The sequence below is a fragment of the Hyaena hyaena genome, unplaced genomic scaffold (assembly GCF_003009895.1).
Source record: "Hyaena hyaena isolate Hyena2069 unplaced genomic scaffold, ASM300989v1 scaffold_76, whole genome shotgun sequence".
NCBI classification, from domain to species: domain Eukaryota; kingdom Metazoa; phylum Chordata; class Mammalia; order Carnivora; family Hyaenidae; genus Hyaena; species Hyaena hyaena.
This window is the reverse complement of record NW_024080709.1, coordinates 3822560-3838015: the sequence shown is the minus strand read 5'-3', so window position 1 is coordinate 3838015 and position 15456 is coordinate 3822560. Positions and strand designations below refer to the sequence as shown.

Below are 15456 nucleotides of genomic sequence, written 5' to 3'. Positions count from 1 at the left end.
AACAAAAGCAATAGGCTAGAATAGTAAAAAAACAAAAAACAAAAAACAAAACCCCATAACCAACCAGCTGGTTTGAAGGCTTTCTACATAAATTCCACAGCCTTGCTTCCCCAGGCCCCAGGCCAGGAAATGCCATTTCAGTTCCAGTTCTTTTTCTTCCCACATCCCCCCATTTCTTTTTAATTTGGTTCCCCCCCACCCTCGGGTGGGGGAGGGGGTGGGGGGCAGCAGGCTCACCTGGCGGCCCAACCAGCCACCCCTCCAGAAAGATCTGCTCAACCTGCCTCCTGGTCCCCACCCCACCCTCACCGGGCTCTCACTCCAACACACACGTGTACACACACACACACACACACACATACACACAGACCACACACAGAAAACGATGTACAGAGACACGCGCACATAGAGACAGATGGACTCCCATACACACAGACTCACACATACACGCTGCACTGTCGCCAGGGAACCCTTCGGCCCCCCAAAGGTACTAGCAGTGACATCTGTCCGGTGCTCCCTTCTCTGCCACCCACAGGAAGGCATCTGTGAGTTTCACAGAACAGCAAAGCCACAGTTCGGCCACATAAAAGCACAGCCTTGAGAACCCTTTGGCGACCCTGGGCGGCCAGGGAGGCCTCCGTGGATCCCGGGTTGCCATAGTTACAGGGAGCCGTGGGTGGGGGGTGGGGATAAAGGAGCAGACGAGGGGGTCTCCTTCCTCCCTCCCCACTTGTGTAACTTTGTTATTAGGCCCCTGAGAGTGGCTTTTCTCAGCTGCCCGTTGAAAAGAACATGCTGAAGGCGATTCTCCACCCACCTTCCATCACCTTCCACGCATCCTCACAGAGCTCCAGGAAATACTCAGGCCTGGGGAGCTCCGTTTTCCCATCTCAGATTGGCTCCGTTGTTAGCAACTTCTAAACCCACACAGGCATTCCAAGCCCAATGTCACCCCTGGGGACCCGCGCTCAGCCCACCGCTCTGCTGTCACCATCTAGAAATTCTGATGACTTTGGGAACAGGGGACCTCGTGTTTCCATACCGCACTGGGGCCCAGGGGCCCAGGGTCATGCGGCCCAGTGTGGCCACGGGTCACAGAAGAGGAAAAGGAGGCATGTCTGGTGCATGGAGATGCATTTCTAACACAAGAAGGCCTGGACCTGAACCTGGAAACTGACCCGTGACCGGCACCATCCCGGCCCCCGCTTTTTCACCTGCAAGTGTGCCACTTGGGATCTTGGGGTCCCTGGCTGAAAATCCCCCTTGTTCCGAGTCTCAACGGATTTCTTCAATGAGAGATTCTCTCTTAAAGGGGCCCGGAGGGGCATACGGATATTTATTCCTGGGCTTACAGAATGAGTCTGGGAGTAGCTATTTCACCGAACCCTGGTTTAGAACAAGATTTCTCAATCTTGTTTTCATTATAGCTGCCTCCCCCCACCCTTGCCCCCAAGGAGAAAAATTAAATTATATTAAATTTAATTAATGAATTTACATATAATTTAATTTCTACCTAACAAGAGAAATTAAATACTAAGAAATAAGATTTCGTTGGACAGGATTGAGTTGTGGAGGGCCACACGGCTCCGTATTATCTAAGACATTTCTGTTTAACCTCTCCCCCAATTTTCGCTCCCCTAAGTCCCCAGTGAGAATGGGGGAGAGAGGTGGGGAATGAGGCATTTGGGGCCCAATGCGTTTTTCCAAATTGCTGACATTTATTCATTCAGTGTCATGAACGCGTGAATTTTAACCCTGTACTGACTGAGTCCTGGGGCCCCTTACATCCATGTATTCGTTTCCAGGTACGTCCAGCCTCCCTTGGTTTAATCTACGAGTCACAACCAGGGGAGGTGGGTGGGGTGAGAGGGTGACCAGCCCAGGGAGCACACTCCCCTCTGCCTACGGGGCCAAGCAGGATTGGGCTGGTGTCCACTCCCTCCTGCACCAGAGTCTTGAACCTGCGGGACTCTCACCCAGCAAGGAAGTGAAGGGTGCTAAGGGCACCCGATATCCAGCCTGTTGAAACCTTCTTTGGGAATCTCTGAACCCAGAGGTCCTGGCCTGAGCAAAACCTGCCATCTGTCAACTACCCCCACCCTGACCGCAGAATCACATTAAGACGTGAATTCGCATTCACTCCAGAGCTGCATTAAGACGAACCATAACGGGGGGCGCCTGGGTGGCTCAGTCGGTTAAGCGTCCGACTTCAGCTCAGGTCATGATCTCACGGTTCGTGGGTTCGAGCCCTGCATCAGGCTCTGTGCGGCCAGCCAGCTCAGAGCCTGGAGCCTGCTTCAGATTCTGTATCTCCCTCTCTCTGACCCTCCCCTGCTCACACCCTCTCTCTCTCTCTCTCTCTCTCTCTTTCAGAAATAAATAAAAACATTAAAAAAAAAAAAAAAGACGAACCATAATGGGCTCTCCCCGGACTGCACCGGGCTCTGTGGTTCACACCCTTACAGGTCATCCCCTGTAATCCTCACGCCACCGAGGCGGGAATTCTTGTTATTATCATCCCAACTCACATGCCATATACACTGGGGCCCAAAGTCACACAGATGCAGTAAGTACCTGCACCCATCCGACTCCGGAGTGCTTCTTGTTTATTCTTATTATAATCTTTTTAATGTTTATTTTTGAGAGAGAGAGAGAGGGATTGATCGTGGGAGCGGGGCAGAGAGAGACACACACACACACAGAATCCAAAGCAGATCTCCAGGAAGCTCTTCCTTCTTCTGCTGCAGGACAGACAGACAGAAGGGGAAGACCTCAGAACCTCCCTGAGAGACAATGTTGGTCTGCAGCTGTCTATTTGGGGAACCTTGTGGTGCTGGGCCGTCTGGGCCACCTGCCCCCACACCTGCGGTGGGAAAGGCACAGGCCCTGCCCCGCAGACCCTCAGAGCAGCTCAGCCCAGCTTCCCCACGCTGCCCTGCTGAAAGAGAAGGAAAAGGCCTTCGGAATCCTGGAGAGAAGCCACACTGTCGAGCCCAGCGACCTTCACATCCTGAGCTGATAACGAACCGATCCTGCAGCCTCCGGACACGGGAACAAACCCAGAGGGGACTCGCTTTTTAGCAACAGTTCTGCTCCTAAAAAGTCCAGCTTGAACAGTCTCAGAACTCTCTGGAACATCCCAGTGGGAGCTACTGCGGGCGTTCAGGTCTTCTCGCTCTGTGCCCGCACAGCCGCGTGTTTAGTGCTGGCGGAGCTGAGCCCGGCAGCGGGTGGCCGGCCGGGCATCCTCCGTTCCAGGGGGCAAGTGTGACCTCTGGGAAGTGTGGACATGACCCGGGCCTTCCCACTGCAAAGTCGGCCCCAAGAGATCACCGGCTGAATCCCGAAAACGCGATGCCGAGGGAGAGGAGCCAGACGCTAAGACCGTGTAGGGTAGGCGTCCCTACATTCCATTTCATGCAATGCCCAGAACAGGTACCTCCGGGCCCAGAATGCCAGGGGCTGGGGGGAAGGTGCTGGGAGAAACGGGTGACTGTTAACGGGTACAGGTTAACCAGGGTGATGAAAATGTTCTGGAACTAGACAGAGGTGATGTTTGCACACCGGTGGGAATGTGCTACAGCCACGGAATGGTATACTTTATTGTTGCATTTTTTTAACATTTTATTTATTTTTGAAAGAGAGAGCACAAGCAGGGGAAGGGGGTGAGAGGGGTGGGAACAGAGGATCCCAGTGAGCACTGAGCCCGATTCGGGGCTCGAACTCACGAACTGCGAGATCATAACCCGAGCCGAAGTCGGACGCTCAGCCGACTGAGCCTCCCAGGCGCCCCTGCACATTTCTGATGAGTCTGCAGCCTCCCACGGATTCCCCAGACATGCCCCGGGCATGCGCTTTCCACTGCCCCTGGTTTCCTTCCTTCCCACTGGGCTGCAAATTCCTTTGCTGGGGAATCACCTCCCCCAGGAAGCAATCTCCGGCCTTCCCAGGGAGAACTCATCCCCTCTTGGACCTGTCTACACAGTACAGAAGTCAAGGGTGCAGGGTCTACAGCCGGACTGCCTCTGGCCAAATGGCATGCCTCACGGCATGACTTTGGAGCCTCAGTGATCCCATCCGTAAAAGGGGGACACTGGTACTTTCTTAAGGCTCTGGGGAGGAGTAAATGAATCCACTGTGAAAAGCACCCAGGCCAGTGGGGACACAGAAGCACGGAGGATGTGCTGGCTGTTCCTAACCCACGGGCCTCTGCTCTGCTTGTCACAGAGCGCTTTTCTTTGTCTTCCTGATCAGTCTGTGGGGCTCAGAAGGGCAAGGATTGAAATTTATTAAAACGTGCACCCCTAGCATCCGGCACTAGGCTCCGAACATCACGGGTGCTTGGCAGGGGGAGCCCCCAACCCAGTTTGGCTGCGATGGAGGAGGTTCCTCCGGATGGGGGATTCGGGTGCTCACACTGGGCAAGTCCCAGGCCTTCCAAACCAGGACAAGCTGGTCCCCCTGACACTTCAACAAACGTGGATAGAAAATAAGACCCCCCCGGATGGCGTCACTATCTGGAAGCAGGCACGGATGGGAGGCTCTCACCCGAACGCCTCGACTGAGAAGCTGAGGACGTTTCTGCAGGAAGATGTTCACATGAGGACAAGCCGCAAGGACAGATGGCGTCCGGGTTCAGCTCCCGGTAACGCGAGGACTGGGCCAAAGTGCCACCACACACGCTCCAGAATTGGAATCACTTAATTGGGTCTGAAATCCTTCGTCTCCTCTGGGATTCCTGAGGAGTGTGGTGTTTCTCAACAGGGCACCCCGGGAATGTCAAGGCAGGAGATTGAGTCAAGGTGTGGGCGGAAAAGGGAAGTGTGGAGGTGTGCAAACAGGAACAAAATAGAATCAGAAAGAAAAGAAGAAGCCACAATCTCTGAACCTCCAGCTGGCTCATTTCCACTCCCCGGTGCACGTTTCTGAGTCTGCTGAAGGCCGGGGCTGCAGGTCTGCTCTGCGGGAGGTGCCCCCGCGTGGGCCGCTCCTCGATCCGGCTGCGGTTCCGGAAGAGAGTGAGGGGCACGCCCCGTGACTGCGTCGTCGCCCACTGTCATCACCCCACCCTCAGAAACACCTGCCCCTCTGTGTTCACCGTGCGGTAAGTGGATGGGGAGTCATCACTCTCCGGAAATGGCCATCTGTCTTTCTGTCATGGTGTCAAGAAAATCCAGAGGCTCTGTCCTCTGCCCAAGGCGCCATACACGTCAGCAACTCCCGCTGACGCGTGGGGACAGGAGAGGCGAGAGCTCGCACCTCGGCTGGCGCCTCCGACCTCAGCGCTCGTTTCTCGCCAGCGAGGACCGAAGGGATGGACGCTTGGCAGTTGAGGGGCCCAAGGAGTCTCGGGTCATTTGTCCCCCCTCCCCCCATCTGCTGAGATGACCAACAGGCTGGCCCCAAAGCAGAGGAGGACAGAGAGATGACGCCCGATGCTCAGAGGTCTCCGTGGGCAACAGAACAGGACACAGTGGGCTTCACCGCAGAATCCAACCAGGACCTGACGTGTGGAGAGTCTGAGGCCATGGCCACCGAGCTCAGAGACGGTACGGTGGGCCTCGTGCCCAAGATATCGTCACCCGGGGCTTCCAGAAACACCTGCATGCACTCCCCAAGGCGTTCACAACAGTGGGCAGGCACCAGCCATCGCTCGGGGATCAGTAGGAACGGCATGGACTGTAGCCCAGGTTGCTGACACGGAATAATGTAAGCAGGTGTGGCGGGGGGAGGGGAACGTAAAAGCCCAGAAGATCAAGATGATGGAATTTTTTTTTTTTAATATTTTTTTATTTATTTCTAGGAGAGAGAGAGAGACAGCGTGAGCAGGGGAGGGTCAGAGAGAGAGGGAGATACAGACTCTGAAACAGGCTCCAGGCTCTGAGCTGGCAGTCAGCACAGAGCCCGACGCGGGGCTCGAACCCACGAACCGCGAGATCATGACCTAAGCGAAAGTCGGACGCTTAACCGACTAAGCCACCCAGGCGCCCCAAGATGATGGAATTTAAGGGCAATTTTAAGAGCAGAAACCCTGGAACTAAGCTCCCTTGGTTCAACCCCCCAGCCCTGCCACTTCTAGGCTTGGTGAACGTGGGTGAGTTGCTTCATCTCTCTGTGCCTCAGTTTCCTCATCTGGAAAATGGGCTAACAGTGCCCAGACCTCAGGGGGGGAGCTCAGAGCACCAGGCACGACAGTTACGATACAAGCGTTTGTTCTAGTGACAAGCATTCATTCTAGCGATGTACAGGGAAGCAGAGTCAGGACCAGGGAAGGATCACCTGCCCCCAGCGACACAGAGGTTTTGTTGCCAGAAGGCAGGAAGAGTCAAGCACAGGCCTTGGCCCACCTCAGGTTCCCGTTCCAGGGCCACTACCTCAGTGCCTTTACACGGCTGCCTAAATCCCCTCGCCAAAATACTGCTCCCTCAGGTCGTCCACACCCTGACCCCCAGATCCTCTCAATCCATGAACCTGGCGCTTTCAACGCCAGGAGGGACCCAGCAGCCACACTTCGGTTAAGGGCCCTGAGATGAGGAGGGTGTCCGGGGTACCCGGTGGGCCCACCCACACGGCTCCCCATATGAGGGAGGAGGGAGGGCCTGAGGACAGAGGGGCTGCCGCAAGGGGCCGCGAGCCAAGAAACGCAGGTGTCTCTAGAAGCCGGGGAAGGCAAGGCGATGGAGTGTCCCCTAGAGCCTCCAGAAGGAACGCTGCCCCTTGATTTTAACACAGGGACATCCAGTTTGGACTTCTGATCTCCAGAACTATGAGCGAACGGATGTGTGTTATCTCGGCCCCCCAGCTCGTGGTAATTTGCCACAGCGGCTATAGGAAAGGAGTATGCCCGCCTCACAGCTGGGCGGCCCACATTCCCCACCTGGGGTCTCTCGAGGGGGCGCCCCTCCTTCCCACAATGGGGGACCTCTGACCACCCCCCTAGCGGACCTGATTCCCGTGAACTCCCATCCGAACCCCCAGACACCTGTCCGCCTGCCCTCAGTTCAGAAGGAGCCCCTCTCTGGCTCAACTTCATTTAACCTGATACGAGTGTGGCCCCTGGCATCAGGCATGCGGCCCCCTCTCCCCATCTCCCCGGGGACTCTGCGCCAACAGCGTCCCCTCCGGCCACTCCTGCCGCTTGGCTGGCTCTTCCCCTAAGTGCTCTACGAAGGCTCAAATCTTCCCTCATCAACATGTAAAAATAAACACCCCTCTTCCCTTTGCCTGGGTGCTCAGACCCTCCGTGTCCCTGCTTCTCTTCCAAGCCCCCAGGTACACCCCCTCCCCCACACGGGCCCACTAAGCCCGCTTCCTATTTCCTGTTCTCCTCTTCCCAGGCTGGGGGGCCTTCCTCATTGGCCTGGACCTGCACCTCTGTCTCCATCACGGGCTGCTCTCCCCCCCCCCGGCCCTCCCCCAGAAGATCCCGAGGGACTCAGGGGTCTACACCCACTCCGTAACCCATACCCTTCAAGCTGATCCTGGCCCACCCTGGACAACTCCCCCGGGGTTGGCACACACGCAAAGATGCTCATCTCGCTCCAGGAGACGCAGTTAAAATGGGGCGGAGACAGACGGTCGAGCTTAGGATCGGTGAGAAGTCACGGGGACATCACGCACCCGCTGACAAGACAGGGGAACAAGTGCGCGTCAGCTCTGTGGTCTTCCTCCCCCAGACCCTGGACCCCAGGCTCGTCAGCAGAAAACATGAGACAAACCCAGACTTTCTACAGAGGGCCAGGCCAGGACTCCTCAAAAGTGCCTCAAGGTCACAGGAAACAAGGCAAGTCCGAGAAACCGTCACAGACCAGAGAACGAGACATAACAACTAAACACAATGCAGGATCCTGGACTGGATCCCGGGACAGAATCCAGTAGAACAAAGTTCTTCCTGGGAATTCAAACAGTCTGGAGTCGGCTAAGAGTAAGGCACACCAATGTCAGTTTCTTACCGTGACAAATACACCCTGATGATGCGTGATGTCTACAATGGGGGAAGAGGATCGGGGTATATGCTTCTGTACACGGTGCAACTTGCCTGTAAATCTGCAACGGAAGCACCTATCAAAACGGAACAGGCCCTTCGACCCAGCAGGTCCCGCTCAAGGCGTGCCGAGGGGCGATGTCCCACGCAGGGGTGAAGTGACACACGCAGGGGTATTCACTGCAATGTGGCTAGAAGCCACCCAACTACCCGTCAGCAGGAGACTGCGGAGATCGGGGATGGGCCAGCTGCACAGGAGGACAGTTCAGCAACCATGGAAACAGAACGAGCAAGAGTTTTATGTGTGGAAATGCATCTCTTAAATGGATCACTCTTTGGAAGAGAGCCCAGTGCTCACAGCAGGCCATCATTTGGGCGTAAGGAAGAAGGATACATGGACCCCCTTACAGAATGTGCATAAAATGTCTCTGAAAGGATACATAAGAAACTGATAGGGGCGCCTGGGTGGCTCAGTCGGTTAAGCGTCCGACTTTGGCTCAGATCATGATCTCACAGTTCGTGGGTTCGAGCCCCGCGTCGGGCTCTGTGCTGGCAGCTCAGAGCCTGGAGCCTGCTTCAGATTCTGTGTCTCCCTCTCTCTCTGCCCCTCCCCTGCTCATACTGTCTGTCTCTCCTTCAAAAATAAATAAGCAATAAAAAAATTGAAAGAAAGAAAGAAAGAAAGAAAAAAAAAGAAAGAAAGAAACTGCTAACAGTGGCCACTTAAGAGCAGGGGACAGAGGTGGACTGTGGGACGGATGTCCTTCACCCACACTTTTGCCGACCTTTTGTATACTGAGCCATAGCGATGTTACATGACCAAAAATCAAATCAAGAAAAAAAGTCAATACAAGTGATTAATTATAACTTACTGAACTGATATCATTTAATATGCTTATTAATTATAATATATGTATAATTAATTAAATAAGTTACTTTTTTTTTTTTTAGTGGGGAGAAAAAGAGCCTCCCCTGCAAGCCAGTATCTGTCCTCCCCGGGCCGCCTCCCGTGCCCTCCCACGTGGGGGCGAAATGCTGTCACCACAGCCCTTTGTCCCATGAACCGTCTCAGGTTGCTGCCCGGGCCCTGGCCCTTGGCCCCTCCCTGGGTGTTTGCAGGGTGAGTAAACCTTCTGATTTCTTCTATTTGGTGAGAAGATGTAGAAGCTGCTCTTCTCACTGTATCGTTCCCAAAGCACTTCCTAGTTGCCAAAACAGAGTTCTTCTCTTTGAATTTTGGGCTGGGCCCCATTTTTCACGCAGGGGGTTCGGAAGGCTGATGGTTTACATTAGACCAGGGAGAATGGACCCTCCCTCACCGGCCTCAAGGAATCCCTTCGAGGAGGCAAGGTTAACCAACACAGGGGTAGATACGGGAGCAGACCCAAAGGGGAAACTGAGTCCAGACTCTAAGGCAAGTGGCAGGTCTAGGAGACACAGGCCAGGGGGCGGGGAACAGCATGGCAGGGCACAGAAGGCACACACCCGGGTCCCGTGTGGAGGCCAGGAGCGTGGGGTCGGGTCGCGGGAGCCTTCCCGCCACCAAAGCCGGGCCCATGCGAGGTGGCTGCCAGGCTGGACCTTTCAGGGAGGGACCCTGCACATAAGGGTTCTGCTTCATTAACCAGCAGCCTGAGAGCATCTGGAAAACCCCCTAGAAGTATTCCACTCCTGCCAAGAAGGAGGGCTGGATTCTAAAAATAAGCCTCAACCCTTTAACCCCGAGGAGAAACCAGTCACAGCAGAGGCCACGCAGGCAGCCGCTCCCCATCAGTACAGCCACACGACAATGTCCCGACAGCCCACAGCCGGGAGGGTGGGGGGAACACCCCCCCGAAATCCTATCTGAACGCAACAAAACCTTCACCCTCCTAACTTGGGGTGCTGCCTCATTCTGACTGGTGCCTGCTTTCAGCATCCCTCCCCCCAAAAGTATCGGGACTCTTCCCTGATATCAATTCTGCCTTTCTCTCTGCTTCCTGAAAGTCTGCAGAAAGGAAGAACATGTGTGGGTCGGCATGTGGACGTCCTGCACTACCGCAGGAAGGTACCTCCCCCCACCCCCCGCTGTGCCAAAGCCGCGGAGCCTGGGAACTGGCACCCATGCCTAAGAACCCGGTGCTAAGGAAGAGTTACTAGTTTCCTTGGGTGCCTCCTATGAGCAAGGGAAACATGCCTGGGCATCTGTCTCGATGATAAATATCTGTGTTACTTGGGAGCCTCATATTTGCTGATTTCCTCTTGGCTATATTCCTGTTGACCGTGGGGATTGTAACTGTCACATCTTTGAAAACTGATGGAAACATCCGCCTTACCTTTAAGACTTCAGGTGAGAACAGGGGGGGAAATGTGACCACTGAGCTCTCCCTAAGTCCTCAAGCCCCCCCTTCCCCTGGCCTGTCCCACTCAGTCCGGCCCTCGGTGACATGTGCCTTCCTTGTACGTCCTGATCGCTTCCGGTCTGTAAGTCAGGCTGTGTCTCCTTAACTGGACCACGTTACACCCCTCCAGGGCGAGGGCTGTGTGCTACGTTTCTCCGGGGTCCCCACAGGGCTTTGGGGGAGCGATGGCCACGCAGCGTCCTTGTAGAAGGAAGATTTACATGCATACGACAGTACATATACTCCGCGTACAACCGCGAAGTCCACTATGCAAACTCTTTAGAAGCGTGCATTTTTTAAATACAGGAGAAAAGACAAGTGCTGCTTACAGAAGAATCCCAAATGGTGTGTGCAAATAGCCCTCCCTCCAGGGGGTGGAGCTTAGTCTCTCCCGCCCCCTCCGGGTGTGGGCTGGATTTATTATCTTGCTTTTAAGGGAGAGTCTACAAGACAAAGACAGGAATTTTGCAGTGGAAAAAGCTGGCAACCACCAGCTCAGTCAAGGGATGGAGGCTGAGTTATTAGGACCCCCTGAAGTCACGAGAAAGGCACTTCACATCCGGGCCAGTTCTTCCCCAAACCCCTACATAACCCCAGTGTGACCAGGAGGGAAACCCCAGACAAACACGATCTGAGAGAAACTCTACAAACTCTCTCACCGGTACGCCTCAAGCAGTCAGAGAAACAAGACCGAGGCGCGTGTGACCAGAGAATGGCAGGCCATAAATGGCATGTGGTGCCGGGGACGGGACCTTGGGACACAAACAGAATGTCAATGGGAAAAGCGGTGAAGCACCCATGTCAGCTCCTCGGTTTGGCAGACGTACCGCGGGAATGGCGCAGGACATCGTCAGCAATGGGGGAAACCGGGCGAGGGGTCCCCGGGGAGCCCCCGATGCAAACTGCATCTCTCCTGCAGGTGAACTGCGGCAGACAGGCCTCATCCAAAGGCAGTGAAGTTCAATTTTAAAAAACAAAGTTTTTTTAAAAAGGTTTTTTTTTCTTTAAAGAAAGTAATCTTTTAAAGTGTATTTTGGGGGCACCTGAGTGGCTCAGTCGGTTAAGCGTCCAGCTTAGGCTCGGGTCACGATCTCACGGTTCAGGGGTTCAAGCCCCGAGTCGGGCTCTGTGCTGACAGCTCAGAGCCTGGAGCCTGCTTCGGACTCTGTGTCTCCCTCTCTCTCTGACCCTCCCCTGTTCATGCTCCCTCTCTCTCTCTCTCTCTCTCTCAAATAAAGGGAGAGGAAGACAGAAAGGAAAGAAAGAAAAGAAAGAAAGAAAAAAAGAAAGAAAGAGAGAAAGAGAGAGAGAGGGAGGGAGGGAGGGAGGGCAGAAAGAAGAAAAGAAAGAGAAAAGAGGGAGGGAGGGAGGGAAAGACAGAGAGCGATGCCCGAATGTAAGCAAATGTACAGGCCCCGAGGTTTGAGGAATCTCCAAAACTCCTCCTCGCTGGTCGTACGAGGATGCCCGGCCACACATCTGTACCCCTCCCTTAAAACTCGGGATTTCCAAACTCTCACAAAGCGGTTTTAAACACATGTGGGTGATAAACTTCTAAAAATACATCAGATCGACACAGAAAAGGGCAAGGCCTTCAGGGAGAAGATAAAGCAGTTTTGTTTTGTTTTGTTTTTTTACCACCAATCTAATCCTCCCTCTAAAATCAGTTTTTTCAAGGAGAGAAACGGAAGATGATTCCGTTCTGCCCCTGTCCCCATCCTCCAGGCCCAGAAAAGGAACCCAGAGACCAGCTCCGATTGGAATATTCGCAATACTGAAACTATGGGGGGCGGGGGGATTCCTTAAACCAAAAAAAAAAAAAAAGAAAAAAGAAAAAGAAAAAAAGAAAAGAAAAGAAAAAAAGGCACTTGCGCAAAATGTCAGGACAGCTAAGACAACAGCCCCCGTTGCTACACAAGGTGAGGAACCAGGCAGCTGGCAAGGCCAAAAAGATCTGGCCTTTTGCAATCTCTGGAGAAAAATGTTCTCTACAAGATGTGAACATTAAGTGAAACCTGATTATAAAAGCTCTAAGGAACTACCTGACTTATCCATGTATTAAATTGAATTGTGTTCCCAATTCTCTTTTTAGGTTTATTTATTTTTGAGAGACAGAGACAGAGACAGAGAGAGGGAAGGAAACAGAGAGGGGAGGGGCAGAGAGAGGGAGACGCAGAGTCCGAAGCAGGCTCCAGGCTCCAAGCTGTCAGCACAGAACCCGATGTGGGGCTCGAACCCATGAACTATGAGATCATGACCTGAGCTGGACTCAGATACTTAACCGACTGTGCCACCCAGGCGCCCCTCCAAATTCTGAAACTGAGACTAGTTAGCAGTCTTGAAAATACAAAGGTGCCGCAAAAGGCCATTATGGTTAGAATGGAATTTAACCTGCCTCCGGTCCCGGAAAAGGTCCAAGGCGAATGGCACTTCCTAAACTCTAAGTGACTGTGGAGGAAGGATTTCAATTTCGACAGAAGGAGAAAATGGAACCTCCAGCGCTCTTTGGAAAAGGAAGTGAGAACACTGGTACTGCGTTCTTAGGCTATTTGACTTCAAGTGAATTCAAGCTCCTAGTAAAGATTTCAGAGAAATTGTTTCAATGCCATCTCCAGGGGCGCCTAAGTGGCTCAGTCGGTTAAGCGTCCGACTTCGGTTCAGGTCACGATCTCACGGTTTGTGGGTTCGAGCCCCACGTCAGGCTCTGTGCTGAATGCTCGCTCAGAGCCTGGAGCCTGTTTCGGATCCTGTGTCTCTCTCTCTGCCCCTCCCCTGCTCACGCTCTGTCTTACTCTGTCTCTGAAAAATAAATAATAAATGTAAAAAAAAAAAAAAAAGCCATCTCTGGATCCAGTCTGTTTCCACAGGGTGACATGTCCCACAAATCAAAGATAAAGTTACCACAATCTGAAAGCCAAGTTCAAATACGGCCTAAGTACAAATTACAGCGATTTGCGGGATGGAAAATCCTTCCACTGGGGAGGTGGGCTGCTCCCCTCCCACCTCTTGAATCAGGAGAAGGGAACTTCCCTCTGGATTCCTGGTGAAACCACATCCCCGAGTTTCCAGAGGAATGAGGAGTTTTGATGAAACGGCACAAGGAGAAGCGTGAACACGACTTCGTCAGGATACAAAATTGTAGGGTTCCCTGATTACAGCTTTAGAAAAAAAACCAGGCTTCAAGATAAAGGCCAAGCTGGGCAACAAAGAAAGTTACTTTTTATATAACTTTCAAAAGTATCAGTGCATCCTCTACAAAGAACCTCCCTGGACTCAAGGTTAAGGCAAAAGTCATTGCGAAGCTCTTACATTTACTCCAAGAACACCGGCCATTCTAAAGCTCACCAAGCTAAACAGCTGACATTCTCTGGTTGTTCTTTGGTTGAAAGCTAACATTTACAAGGAAGGAAGTGATAAAGGACAGAGCGCCTTGAGCCTTTAGGATCCTGGTGAATTCACTTCCCACCCACTACAGGCAGGCAGGGAGTCACCACGCAGATACTCCCCGTATTTCCTTTTTTCTTGTCTGTGTCTTTTAAAAAAGATTTTATTTTTAAAGAATCTCTACACCCAACGTAGGCCTTGAACTCACAACCCTGAGATCAAGAGTCGCATGCTCCACTGGGTGGGACAGCCAGGTGCCCCTCTGTCCCTGTCTTAAAGCCTGTGAAATCACACACAGCTCCTCTACGGAAATAACCTGCACCCAAGGGACAGCTATGTTAGCCAAGGGAGTGTTATCACGGTGCCCAGAATACCAACACAGGTTCAAACAATAAGAAGAAATTGTGTGGACCCGGGAAGGCACCACGTGGAGCTCAAGTAACAATTTTCAGGTTAGGCAAACATCCGTGGAGTCCAGAACAGTCCATGGCAGGCTGAATGGGCACCAACGACATCATAAACACATTATAAACACGGCTGTACTAGAGAAATGCAGAGTTAAGGAGGTCTTTTTGCCTGATGAGACTGACCACCTCACCCACCCACTGGTCTATTATCACTGCAACAAAAGCAAAAACAAATACAAGTTGCAGTGTCCACTCTTATAATCTCCTTTCTTCCACCATCACTGTAGCTCTGGGTTGATTCATCATTGGTGGGAGGATTTTCAGTCCCGGATGGGTACTGGCCCATTCTTATGGGGGCACTGTGGTTAATTAACAGCAATAGTATACACGCTGCTTAGGCCCTTGAAAATTCACTGAGGCTGGAAATGCCTTCTGGCTCCTTCCCTCCCAGGAGTTCCCCTTTCACGGTCCAACCCTCTTCTCTGTGCTTCCTCTGAAGCTTTGCTGAGACGCTTCTGCTCCTTAGGAATGCTGCTCACAATGTCCACATATCCCCCCACATGTCCACATATGCCCCGGCCTCGCCTCTGCAACTAAACCTGCGGTGGCTATCCTGGCCTCTAGCTCACACCTCCCTCCTTTCCACTCCCCTCAAACTCCTTCCAGGCATTAGAGAGCACTGACTTTTTCACCTGCATGTGTTTCCACTTTAAACACACAACGTAAATCCTTCAGGGCCAAGAGCCATTTCTTCTATGTCCTTTAAAGGGCAAGGATAGCACTTAGTTGTTTCCTCACAGCCAGCCCATAAAAGGGACGGAAGGAGCAAAGGAAGGTATACTCACCAAACTATCTAGTATTTTAGAGACCTAAGAAATTGATCTTGGTTCAGATCAATGACCCAGTCACTTAATCTGCAGAAACATTACAAGGATACTTTTTCAAATGTGAATAAAAGCATCTATTATTAATGCCTTAAAGTAACAGGAAAGAGAGGAGATGAGCCTCTCTCATTCATGTTTCTTAGAGTGTCTGGAGCACATTCAGATCCCAGACAAAGGCTGGCTTAGAGGTAGGCCAAGTGCAGCATGGGTGTCATTCCATGCCAGGCAGAACGAGTCATCTGCTCTCTGGATTCTGATCCAACTATGATAAAACCAAACGCGGTGGTGGAGTCCTAGATACCAGCTCCTGCCTCTCTTTTTACAGTGGAATCCAGGTTAGTCCTATTTTAAAAGAACCACCCTGAGAGGCCAGGGGTAGGGGCAGGAAGGCAAGCGAGGCATCCAAGCATCGGTGC

At 52.7% G+C, this 15456-nt stretch overlaps 1 protein-coding gene across 1 annotated transcript in view; it reads right to left on the bottom strand.

Moving 5' to 3' along the window:
- Positions 1-15456, bottom strand: part of LITAF (lipopolysaccharide induced TNF factor) — a 28733-nt gene that overhangs the window by 12170 nt on the left and 1107 nt on the right. The window lies entirely within an intron of this gene.